This window comes from Sarcophilus harrisii, chromosome 4 (assembly GCF_902635505.1).
Source record: "Sarcophilus harrisii chromosome 4, mSarHar1.11, whole genome shotgun sequence".
Lineage (NCBI taxonomy): Eukaryota > Metazoa > Chordata > Mammalia > Dasyuromorphia > Dasyuridae > Sarcophilus > Sarcophilus harrisii.
In genome coordinates, this window is record NC_045429.1 from 80,732,284 (window position 1) to 80,746,140 (window position 13,857).

Below are 13,857 nucleotides of genomic sequence, written 5' to 3' on the forward strand. Positions count from 1 at the left end.
TACAGAGAGAAGGCACCAGAATCAAAAGGAGTTGGAAAATGCTTCCTGTAAAAGATGGGATTTTAGCTGGGACTTAACAGAAGTTAGGGCAGTCAATAGATTGACTTAAAAAGCAAAGGCATTCCAAACATGGGGGACAGCCTGAAAAAATGCCAAGAGCAGACAAATAGCTCATTGCTAGAACTTTACCAAAAGCCTTTTTAGCTTACTCAGAACTGCCCAAAAGTACACTTTTCCAGCCTTTGAGAACCCAGGATTGTACCCCTTCAGATGAGACATCAGAGTAGGACTTTGGCGGATAAAATATAATTACAAAGTGTCTCAAAAGTCTTAATGCAATTTTAAGTTTTCAGCAGCCTAAAACTGCATAATACAAAACAGGGTGTTTTGGGACATCCTGTATGTATGTATGTATGTATGTATGTGTGTGTGTGTGTATAGAGAGCCTTATATATACATATATATGTATAGAGTCAGAACTCTGAAGAAGTATACTTGAAAGACTTATACTTGAAACAAAGTGTTAACTCAGAGGAATTGATGAGAAGATGGTTATCAAGTTTACATATACTTAGTACTTAGCATGGTGATGTAAAAGTTCTCTAGTTCACACATAATCAGTATGCTGAAATGATGTAATTGTAACAGGGTATATAAAAACTGGGGACAGGAAGTCTGGCAGACTGGCAGACTGGCAGACTGCTGAGGGAGACTGGATCAGACTATGACAGACATAGACTATGAAGGAGACAATAAAGACTTTGGACTATTATTGACCATTCTCGTGGTGTCTATCCTGCTGAAACCAAGGTCCTTCCAAAGGCTCTCCAGAATGCTAGCCCGAACATTACATATGTATATACATATACATATATATTATGATATATGTATTAATTATAATATATACCAATATATATAATATATACATAATTATAATGCGAATTATACATTACAATATATGTTATATATAATATTGTATATAGATAAAATGATGACATAAATAAAGATGACAAAGAAATTTGATTTACTGTTCATCTAACATAAATAGTAAAGGATAGCACATCCATAAGATTTTTCCTGATTGTCATAGTATCTCTATGTGTACACAGAGAATATTTCTAAGGTTTAAAATACTCTTACATTTGTATAGCCTTTTCTATCTTTCAAAATGCATTCCTAGCTGCCATTTCATATAATCCTCAGAAGACTCTATAGTAAAGCCTCATTTTATATAGGAAATGTTTAGAAATGGAATGGAATGGAATAATGGAAATATTTAGGGGTTTTGTTCATTTTCATTTTTGCTAAAGTTAGTTTAGTGATATAAACTGCTCCTAGAATTGAGGTCTGTGGGTCTTTCCACTAAAGCTCACTGATTCTTCTAGACACCTTACCCAATTTGGTGGCATAGGAGAAGAAGAAATGAAATTGTAATATAACTTTGTTCAAACCATTTTATGAAACATTTTTTGCTAAGTCTTTACATAAGAGACAGATTGGGAGGAATACTGACAAGAACATGTTCTTAATTGCAGATTGGTTAAATTCCAAGGAAGAGAAACGAAAGGAAGGAAGGAAGAGAGAGAGAGAGAAGAGAGAGAGAGAGAGAGAGAGAGAGAGAGAGAGAGAGAGAGAGAGAGAGAGAGGGGAGAGGAAGGAAGAGAGAAAGAAGGAAGGAGAGTTAAAAGGAAGGAAGGAAGAAAGGAAGGAAGGAAGGAAGGAGGGTTAAAAGGAAGGAAGGAAGGAAGGAAGGAGGGTTAAAAGGAAGGAAAGAAGGAAGGAAGAAAAGTTAAAAGGAAGGGAGAAAGAGAAAGAAAGAAAAGCAAAGAAGGAGTGAGAGAAGAAAGGAAGGAAGGAAGGAAGAGAGACAGAGAGAGGGGAAGGAAGGAAGGAATGAAGGAAGGAACGAAGAAAAGAAAAAAGGAAAGAAGAAGGAGAGTAGACAGATAAAAATAAAAGCCCATAATATGCTCAAAACACTATGCTAAAAGGCAAGGGCTAGGGATACAAATAGAAAAGGAAGATAATTCCTGTTTACAGGAAGTTCATATTATAATGGGGAAAACCAACCAAAAATGGGGAAAAATGAGGAAGGGAAGCTAAGGAATTTATGAAAAAAAAAAAGTATCTGTAAAATTTTGTTCTTCCTAATCAAACAATATTAAGGACCTATTGAAAAATACAGCAATCTTAATCTCTCTCTTGTATTATATGGATTAATGTAATCAAGTAAGGAGCTAAACATTTACTGAATTAGAAAGTAACATTAATTTTGGTGGCTTCAGGACAACTAAAATCTTTAACCCTCTAAATGAAAAAAAAAAACAGAAATCACTATACATAGTTCTCAATGCTCATTGCATGTGTGTCCCACTTTAAGGCTTGTATAGTCTATGTAAAAGACATGTAAAAGACAAAGTATAAACCAAAAGGAAGATGAAAAAAGACTCATTCACACAAATCATGGAATTATTTTTCCTGTGCATAAAATATTTCTGGACAGAAGTAAATTCATTGGATATCAATGGAAAGGAACAAAAGTGACTATCACAAGAAAGGTAATTTTTGTTTGCCCCATATTGCTTTTTTGTGCATCTTTCCTACTACAGACATGTCATCAAGCATCTACCCTTTCATCTCCCATAAGTAGACATGCTTAAAGACTCTACTTAAAAGACATTCAGTGATGAAAGTATCCAACACATAATGAGACATCTTATTTCACTTTTGTGCTGATTTCACTTTTGTGCAGGGCCAGCCATCTTATACAGTGTTGTTTTATGTCAGAATGAGATCTACCTCCTCACAATTACTATTGCCCCATTATTTCTCATTCTAATTCTGAAGGTATGTTTTTTTTTATTACTTTTTCTGGAATATTAGAACACTTCAGGTATCTAGTGTTACTTCTTCAATCTTGTTTTTTCCACACTACACAGCTCCAATTTCTCCTATGAATCGTCACTTAGTATGAGTCCCTACACAGTCCTGGTTGCCTCTACTTTAGACAATCTCCAAATTATAAATGTCTTCCTTTTTAAAAAAGTATATGAAACTGACGTTGCCTCTACTTTAGACAATCTCCAAATTATAAATGTCTTCCTTTTTAAAAAAGTATATGAAACTGACCTCTATATTTGAGATGTAGCCTGAGGAGAGCAAAGTATTTAAGGATATTTCTTGTGGATAAAGGTTTAAATCTAACCTTTTATTTGATGATTTGATGATTTCTAAACCTTCTATTTGATTTCATTCTATTTGATGCCAGAGGGCAGAGGTTAAAAAAATGGGGGGGGGGAATGAAAGTTATGAATTAGACTTAATGTTACCAAAACCTGCCTAATAATTAGGACTATCTAAATATGCAATTGACTGATTTTGAATATAAGGATATAGTGGTTTCCTCCTCATTAGAAGTCATCATAAAAATGCTTAATGACCATTTTTTTTAGAATATAATATTGAATATTTCTTTTCAGACAGGGACTAAAGGATTGCTGAGGTTTTTTTCAACTCTAAAATTATACGATTCTGTAAGTATTAAACAATTGCATCCACATGTGTCCTGGGCACATGTGTCCTCCCTGTTTCATCTAAGTTGTCTTTGATAATTCTATCTAAATTTATTTATGTATCAGTGGCTTACTAATCAAACTGGAAAAGAGTTATTTTATGGGGCCAGAAAAAATAATAGCAAAATTTATCTAGAAATATAATTAAGGGAATCAATGAAAAAATTACAGATACTAAATTTCAAGGTATACTACAAAATAGTAATCATCCAAACAATCTGGTCCTGTCTAAGAAATAGTGGGGAAAATCAGTGGACTAGATTAGGCAACTAATATACAACAATAATTGACCATAGTTACCTAGTGTTTGATATATATATATGTGTAAGCCAAAAACATTGCTGAGAAAAGTGGAAATCAGTTTGCCAAAAACTAGGCATAGAATAACATCTCACATCATATGCTAAAATAAAATCCCAATGGATAAGTAAATGAAAAAGATATCATAAATACATTAGGAAAGCATGGAATAATTTACCTATTAAAAGGAAAGAATTTATGACCAAACAAGAGATAAAGAGAATCATAGGAAGAGAAATGGATAATTTTGATTACATGAAATTAAAAGGGTTTTACACAAACAAAACCAAATTTAGTAAACATTAAAATGAAAAAATGAAATGGGAGAAAAAATTGTGAGAATTTTTATGAGAAAGGTTTCATTTCTCAAATATAAAGGAAACTGAATCAAATTTCTTTTTTAAAAAAAGAATATAAACCATTCTCCAAATTGATAAATGTCAAAGGATATGAACAGACAGTTTTCAGAAAAAGAAACCAAAGCTAGTTATATGAAAAAGAACATTTTAGACAAATACAAATTTTTAAAAAATATTATATACCACTTCATAGCTATTAGATTAGCTAACATGACAGAAAAGGAAAATGATTACTGTTAAGAGGGGATGCAGAAAATTGGGACTCTAAGGTACTATTGGTAAAGTTGTAAACTGGTCTAAGAATTTTAGAGAATAATTTAGAACTATGCCCAAAACACTATAAAATTGTCCATTCTCTTTGATCTGGCAATATACTACTAGGTCTGCGACCCAAAGAAATAATTTAAAAGGGGGAAAGGACCTACATGTACAAAAATATTTATAGCAACTCTTTTTTTTTGGGGGGGGGGGTGGTCAAAGAATTGGACATTGAAGGAATGTCCATTTGTTGTGGAATGGCTAAACAAGTTGTGGCTTATAATTGTGATGGCATATTTTTGTCTTATAAGAAATGACAATCAGAATGATTTGAGAGAAACCTGAAAAGCCTCATACAAACTGTTACAAAGAAAAGTGAGCAGAACCAGAGAACATTGTACATAGTAACACCAATATTGTAAAGATGATCAGATTTTGAAAACTTTTGCTACTCTGATCAAGACAACAATCTAAGACAATTCTACAGGTCTTCCCTCCCAAAAATACTATCTCCAGAAAGAGAAATGATGAACTCTTAAGTGCAGATTGTAGCATATTATAATTTTTATTTTTTGCAACATAGCAAATATGGAAATAGATTTTGCATGATTTAACATGTAAAATTAATACATCTCTTGCCTTCTCAATTGGGTTGTTGAGCTGAAGAAAGGGAGAGAATTTGGAATTCAAAAAAATTTAATGAATGTTAATGAATAAATAAATAAAATTAAATAAGTGAGCAGAAAAAAAGAAAAACTTAAAGTAATCATCATTCATTTCATCACCACTAAGTCTTCTTACGCAACATGCACTTCTGTTACTTCCAGCTACTTATATACAAATAACCTTGGAGTGTTGTCTAACTCCAAAAAAAAGTGACCTCTAAGAAAACTTCTTGCTTTAAATTTCTGATCTTATGATCTTTCAGTGTTGGAGCATACCCCTTCTTGTCTATTATTTCTCTGCTTTCAGAAGTCTTAGAGAGAAATTATTTGTATTTCTTCATAGGCAAACCTTTCCAGAGGCTGAATTTTACTTCCATATATTTATTTCATATGTTTATGCATTTTTTTCAGAGAGATATTAATTTCATCAAGGAATAAGAGTTAGCCTTCTGTTTGGTTTATGTCATACCACTAATTGCACAGAGATAACTTGATAAAGAAAAAAAGAGTGTTATATATTCCTCTCTTTGGTAAGTAAACTTTCTTCAATTTATGGATAAACAGATTTTCCTCAAAAGGAAAGCTTTCTGTTTATTTTCATCAGAAAAGAGAAACATGAAGTAGCTGGTTAAGATTTTATGTATAGGATTTTTGTAAAAGTGAAAAAAAATTTTTGGTTATTCAATGGTGCAGTCCTATCCTTATTCAGGTTATCTTATTATTCTGTTTAGTATTTCAGAACAAGCTACAGAGGATTTCTGTTAGAACAAGGATTTTATTTTAATTGAACATACTAATTAGGAAAGATGTCCAAAAAAAGGGTTTAACACATCAAAAGTTCCTAGGGTTGTTTCATTGTACCTTGTAACACCAAGAGTGAGATAATCAAGCAGAATAATAACTTTCTACCTAATAAATATTTTAATCAGATAGTCATTGTTTAGAGTGTGTCAGACGAGCAGATTTCATCACAGGATAATAGCAAGTCTTTATTAATCTTTTCCCCTGAAATATTAAAGGGGGAAAATTCTTCATTACAAATTATAAAAAAGGATACATTTTAATTAAAACTTTTCATAGTTTATTCTGCCATTACAATGAAAACAGCTCTTTTAAAAGCTGGTGTATTTTTTTTTTCTTTTTTGTATAATTTGAACTTTCTTAGCTGCTTCTAAGCCTCCACAGGTCTTTGGGATCAATATGAAAAATGCTTATTTCAATGAGCTATTATTTTCAACATTCAAATTTATGAAAAGAATTTTAATTGAATTACTAATAACGTGTGCCTTTAGCTATAATGTTACTTAAATACTTATTAACATATATTTATTCAATATTTGAGATTCCTTACAATGAAATCAAAAGTATAACATAAGATTACAAAAGGATATGCTTATCAATCAATCAATAAACATTTATTAAAACATACTATATGTCAGATAGGGGCTATGGATGGGGGAGGAGGAAAAATCCCTGACCTTAAGGAACTTACAGTTTAACTGAAGTAAACACCACATAAAAAGAATCTGAAAATAGGTGGAAGAAGAAGGCATTCAGCTACAAATATGGTGAAGAAGTAAGAGAAAAAAATAAAATATTATTAAAAAGAAAAAGTCATGATATAAATTCTCATATCTAGACTCCCAAAGTATACTGGAAAAGGTATGGAAAAAATAACTATTTGGGCATAGCAATTGCCCATGAAAGATAACCACAAGAAGTACATAATACTAGGAACCTCTGCAAAAATAAGAATTGGCAAGAATTTTCTTTTGTCTTTCAGAGAAAATATTGTTTGCTTTTCTATTAGTGCTAATTAACATTTGTATGCATGCAAAATGTATCTCTGGAACCTTTCTAGAGAAAAAAAAATGAAAGGAATAGAAAAATGCTTTGTAACTATCCACATTATTAAGAAGAGCAAAATTTCCCTTTGGAAAGAAGACAGCACTTCTATGCTGCAGTGCAAGAGAGGAATTCTAATCTGTGGGAGGAGATTGGACAGTGGAAAGGTGTGACATAGGGAAGCAAAGGAGAAGGAAATAATAATCTTTAGAATTCTTTAATGGCTATAAGATTTATTCCTAGAAGAAAAAATAACTCCTTGTGCCCCAAGAATTGACAAAAAAGAGTCACAGGTCATGCATCATTGGACAAAAGAAAAAGAAAAGAATCATGTTGTCCCATTATTTCCTCCTTAGTGGGTCCCAATGCAACCATCTTTTAACCTGATATGATGACTCTTAATAATGGAATTCTCAATGACGTGGAACTTCCTGAGACTTATCAAAATTTACAATCACTGCCTATTTAGTTGATTTATGCTGATACAAATTATACTGCCATAAGTAATCTAGAAAGCATTATGAAAGTTTTTGAAATTCTAGGCAAGAAAAATTGAAAACATTGAAGACAAAAATGTCAGTGCTATAAATTACAGATAGAAACTTCAGAAGTAAAAGAAAAATTTGAAAGGTAAACAGCTAATATCATGATGCTGAAAAGGAGATTTAGAATTGTGAATTTTGGAAAAATGGATTCGTGGCCAGTAATTTAGTGTATCTAACAAGAACTTTTAGTGCATATGTCTGTGTGTGTGTGTGTGTGTGTGTGTGTGTGTGTGTGTGTGTGTGTTTTAAACTGAAAATGGAAGGAAGTGAGAAGAAGAAAACTTTCTACATGAATCTTCCGTGAGTCTTCAGGGAGTAGCAGATATAACCATAAGAAAAAAATCATTAGACCCAAACTATGTTATAAAACAGTAATTCTTAAAACAAACTGGACAAAACAATGTCCAGCAACAAGAGAGAGAAAGAGAAATTCCATTTAAAATAACTGTAGCTAATATAAACTATTTTGGAGTCTACTTTCCAAGGCAAACTTAGAAAATATATGTATACAACTATAAAACTCTTTTCACACAAATAAAGTAAAATCTAAACAAGTAGAAAAATTTGAATTGCTGATGATATCAAGCCAATATGATAAAAATGACAATCTATTTATACAATACCATACCAATGAAACTATCAAAAATTATTTTATAGAGCTAGAAAAATAATTTTAAAAATCATCTGGAAGAACAAAAGTTTAATGATATTAAAAGAACCAATTAAAAATGTGAACGAAGGAGATCTAGCCATATCATATCTCAAATTTTATTACAAAGCAGCAATTATCCAAACCATCTAGTACTGGAAAAAAAATAGAGTGGTAGATTAGTGGAATAGTTAGGTATAAATTATAGTAAATGACCATAGTAATCTAGTATATAATAAGCCCAATGAACCACAGTTTTGGATTAAAAATTCATTATTTATCAATAACTGCTGTGTAAATTAGAAAACGGTAGTGCAGAAACTAGGTAGATTAGCATCTCATATTACATATCAAAATAAGGTCAAAATATGTACATGATTTACGCATAAAGATTGATATCATAACCAAGTTTAGAGATCAAGAAATAATTTATCTATCAGAGTTATGGATAAGAAAGATTTAGGACCAAAGAAGGTATAGAGAACATACAAAACATAAAATAGATAATTTTGGTTATATATATTAAAAAGTTTTGTACAAACAAAACCAATGTGACCAAAATGATATGGAAAGCAGAAAACTGGGGGAGATTAGCAAAATGTATCGCTGGTAAAGACCTCATTTTTTCAAATATATAGAAAAGTGACTCAAATTTATAAAAATATAAGTCATTCCCCAATTGATAAATGGTCAAAGAATATGAATAAGCAGTTTTCAGACAAAGAAATCAAAGCTTTTTATAATTATATTAAAAATGCTATAAATTACTATTAATCAGAGAAATTCAAATTAAAATAACTCTGATGTACCACCTCATACACAAAAAATTGAATAATATGACAAAAAAAGGAAAATGTTGGATGTTGGAGGAGATGTGGGAAAACTGGAACATTAAAGCACTGTTGGTGAATTTTTGAACTAATTCAGGACTATAAAACTGTATATCCTTTGATCCAGCAATAACACTGTTAGATCTATATCCCAAAGACATCCAAAAAGGGGGGTGGGGAAACCTATTGTACAAAAATATTTGTAGAACCTCTTTTTTCTGGTGACTAAGAACTGGAAATTGGAAGGATGCCCATCAATTGGGAATGACTAAGCAAGCTCTGATATATGATTGTAATGAATATTATTGTGCTATAAGAAATAACAAGCAGGATAACTTCAGAAAAATCTGGAAAGATTTAAATGAACTGATACACAGTGAAGTGAACAGTACCAGAAAAACATTGTAGCAGTATTGTTTGATGAACTATGAATAACTTAACTATTCTCAGCAATACAATAATTCAAGACAATCCCAAAAGACTAATTATGAAACATACTATCTGCTTCCCAAAAAAGAGCTGATATTGTTTGAGTTCAGACTGAGGTATGCTATTTTTCATTTTTTTCTTTCATTCTTTTTTTTAATTCAACTTTTCTGGTACAAAATACTAATAGAATTGCACATGCACAATTTATATCTGAATACTTATTATCTCAGAGAAGGAGGAAGGGAAGAAGAAAGAAAGGGATAAAATTTGGAACTTAAAACTTTGAAAAAAAATGTTATTTTTCTAAATGAACATTAATTGTTGCAGTGAATAGGGCACTGAGTCTGAGTTAAAAAGATTTCAGTTCAAATCTGACCTCACACTTTAAACTGCATGACTTTTGGCAATGTACTTAACCATGTTTACCTCAGTTTCCTCATCTGTAAAATGAGCTGGAGAAGGAAATGGTATCTTTGTCAAGAAAACCTCAAATGGGGTTATAAAGAGATGGAGATGCCTGAACAACAATCTAAAATTCTTATAAGATTACAATTTAAGATTATCAATAAAACCCCTCAAACTCAGAACAAAGGTATAGTGTATGGGTAACAAAGTCAATCATAGAATCACAGAACTAGTGATAATTCAAAAGGTGAATTAAACTTCATAGTTATCCATGAGACTTGGTGGTATGTGACTCATGATTCAATATATTTCTGAAATATTCTATTCAAAACCAATTACATAAAAGGGGCAATGGAATTATTTTCTCTATTAACAACATATAGATGATTAGAGGCAGCAAGTAGCAGTAGCTAGGAGGGTCAACTGTGGAATTAGAAGGACATTAGTTCAAGTGTTGTTTCAGAGACATATTAGCCCCTTATCCCTTAGTGCCCCAGAGCAGGCTACACTCATTAAAGAAATCCACACTAGAGTGTCTTAACACTGAAAAAAGTGTCACAGATCTAACCTAAATAATAATAACTACACATGATATTTACAGACCATTTTAAAGTTTTTAAAGATAAAAAAGCTTTATATATATTTTTCATTTAATCTTTAAAAAAAACCCGTCTGAGTTAAGAACTACAGGTATAATTTCTATTTCATAATTGGAAAGAAATTCAAATTAGGAATCCTCATTAAGGCATTCCAAGTAAATGGTGATCAAATTATTTATTCAAATCACTAAAACTGAGAATCTTGTTAGCAGTTAAAGCAACTCATTTCTCTTTTGAACAACTTTGTTAGGATGTATTTCTTTTTATCAAGACAGTCTCTAAGCAACTTCCATCATTATTCTCATTTTGCTCTCTGGGGAGTTAAACAAAACAAATAAAATACCTTTCAACAAGATAACCTTTCAAACTTAAAAACAGGCTTTATACCAAACCTATCCCAAAGCAAAAAGTCTTCCCTTTTCCATAGCAGACACCCTAAAGTCCTTGAATCAATCCTATTATGGTGTGGTTTCTTGTCTCCTCAGAAACCTAGTTAATCACCATTTTGTGGTTGAATTTCAGATTTTTTAAAAATTCTTAATATATATATATATATATATATATATATATATATATAATCTAGATTGAATGTTATTGCAAAATTGCTATGATGTAAAGGAATTTAAAAAGAAAAATACAAAGCATGAGTGTTTTTTTAAATACAAATAAGGATGAAAAATAGATGCATAGAAATAGAAGCAAGGGCTGATAGTATAATAATAATAATAAGTTGCTTTAAGAAAATTGTCAGAATTACTAAAGCCCATAGTAAATTGAAACTGACTAGATTTTTAAAAAAATTTATTTCAAATTGGGCGTAAAAAGATCTAACAATCAATGAAGTGATAATGAATAGAAATGATAATGGAGGATAGAGAAAAAGTAGAACTCCTAAACAATAATTTTCTTTTTCTTTTTTTTTCTACTAAGAAAAAATCACCTGGGGACTAGAAATGGAAAAAAAAAATATTTATGTGAAGATAAATTCAAGTTAAATAATGTAATACTAAAAGAAAGCCTTGATGACCTCGACGAGTTTCAGGTGCCAGAACTGAGTGAACTTGATATAATTAATTATCAATAAACAATAATTTGAGAAGATTCCCACTTTTAGAGTTCCCTCTTTTTCTAAAGTCCTTATTTCAAAGCTCAGTCTCTGAAGATTGAATTAACTTTCTCCTCAATCTTGGTCAGACCCCACTCAACCCTGCAAAGAGTGTATTTTATTCAAGTTTGGTAGGGATAATTTGTTTGATTTGATTGCCCAAAGTTGGGGGTGTTCTGGGTATTAAGAGATAGTCTCTCTGTCCAAGAATGACATGATATCACTCTCTTAGCCCTTCATTGGAGTGAGTCTACTTTTCATTGTAATATTTATTCTCCCATTAATTGTTCACCAATCAGAATTGATTGCCACCTGTAGAGGGCCAAAATTCTGGAGAAGTATGCTTGAAGCAAGGTATTAACTCAGTGGAATTGATGAGATAATGGATCTCTAGTTCACAAATATCTAGTATCATATAATGATATAATCACTCCAGTTTGACATAATGATATAATTACTCTAGATTGGCTTATACTTAGTATACTGTAATGATGTAATTGTAATAGGGTATTTGAACTGGGGACAAAGTCAGACTCAGATGGAGACTGGTTGAGACTGGCAGAGTGGCAGACTGCTGGAAGACACTGGGTCAGACTGAGACGGGGTCAGACTATGACAGACACAGACTGTGAAGGAGACAACAAAGATTTTGTACTCTATTCTTGTCCATCTTTGTGTGACTATCCTGCTGAGACCAATTCCCGTCAGGAGGATCTCCAGAAAGCTAGCCCTAACATTGCAACTACCCTCTGGAAAACCCACTATTCCAAGGTCACAAGCCAGGAACCTACTGCCATGATTGTCTCAACGTTGTCTCTAGAATTTGAGAGGGTCACTACCCCCTTTTATTAATAAAATGCTAGCATTATTAATAAGATTGATAAATTAATAAATAAAATTATATCTCTCAAACTTTTTAAAGATCACAAACTACATCACAAACATCCTACTTGATAAGTAGTTTTCAAGAAAGAACTGATATATATATACAAGTTGTATAATATGCTACACTTTGCCCTTTCTAATTTCATGCTTCAAAACTATATTTTCCTAAATATATTTTAGCCATTTTAGATACCCATCCTTGTGTTGAAGTCATTTGAGTGTTAAAGTACATGTTGAATTTATTGGTGGGAGTTACCAAGTTCTTCACCAAACACACAAGATGGAAAGAAATGCACTATTAACAATTGTAACTATGATTGTGAATGAGAAAAGATAAAAGCATAGTAGAATGGATTAGAAACTGCATCCAACAATATAAGATTTATCAAAAACCTAACTGAAATAGGATACATAGATTTCAAATAAAAGACTGGACCAGAGTCTTCTCTTATGTTTTAGCTGAAGTGATTTTTAAAAAAAAAGTGGGTTAGGAGGGTGTTACACAAGGGAGGGTAGATGAGGAGTGGCAATCATGATCTTAGACAAAGACAAAGCAAGAGTAGACCTAATTAAAAGAAACAGAAAAAATATATTTTGCTGAAAAGTATAACAAACTATGGATTAATATCAATATTAAAAATATTCACCAAAGAATACAGTATATAAATCCTAAATAAAAATATTAAATGAATTACAAGATGAAATAGACAATAAAAGTATAATAGTGAGGGATACTCAATTTGTTCCTCTCAGATCCAGATAAATGTAACAAATGAAAAGAAAAAAAATATAGGATTTCCATAGAAACTTTAATTTGATAAGCCTCTGGGAACTGTTCAATGGAAACAGGAGTATGCCTATTTTAGTTGTATCTGGCACCTTCACAAAAATTGACCATATATTAGAACATATAAACTTCACAAATACAAAAAATTAGAAACATTAAATCCATTTTACAAGTCATAATATAATAAAACTATGTTTAATATGTGATATTTGAAGCAAAAATGAAAAATTAATTGGAAAATAAACAATTCATTTCTAAAGAATGCATAAATTAAATAAAAATTATAGAAATAATAATTTAAAGATAATGATGAAATGATACGTTATAACAACATTTTGGGATGGGATCAAAGCAGTACTTAGGGAGAATTTTAAATCTTTAAACATTTTAATCAACCAAAGAGATAACAAACAAATAAATCTGAGATTGAACAAAATAACAAAAAGAAAATTCATAAATTAAAGTCCCAATTAAACAGTTAAATAGAAGTCCTGAAAGCTAGAAGAGAAATTAACAAAAGCAAAAGCAAAAATAATAATAATAAAAAGAAATCGGAATTGACTTTTGGGGAAAAAAACAACAAAATAGATGTTACTTTTAAAAAGAAAGAAGAAAACCAAATTG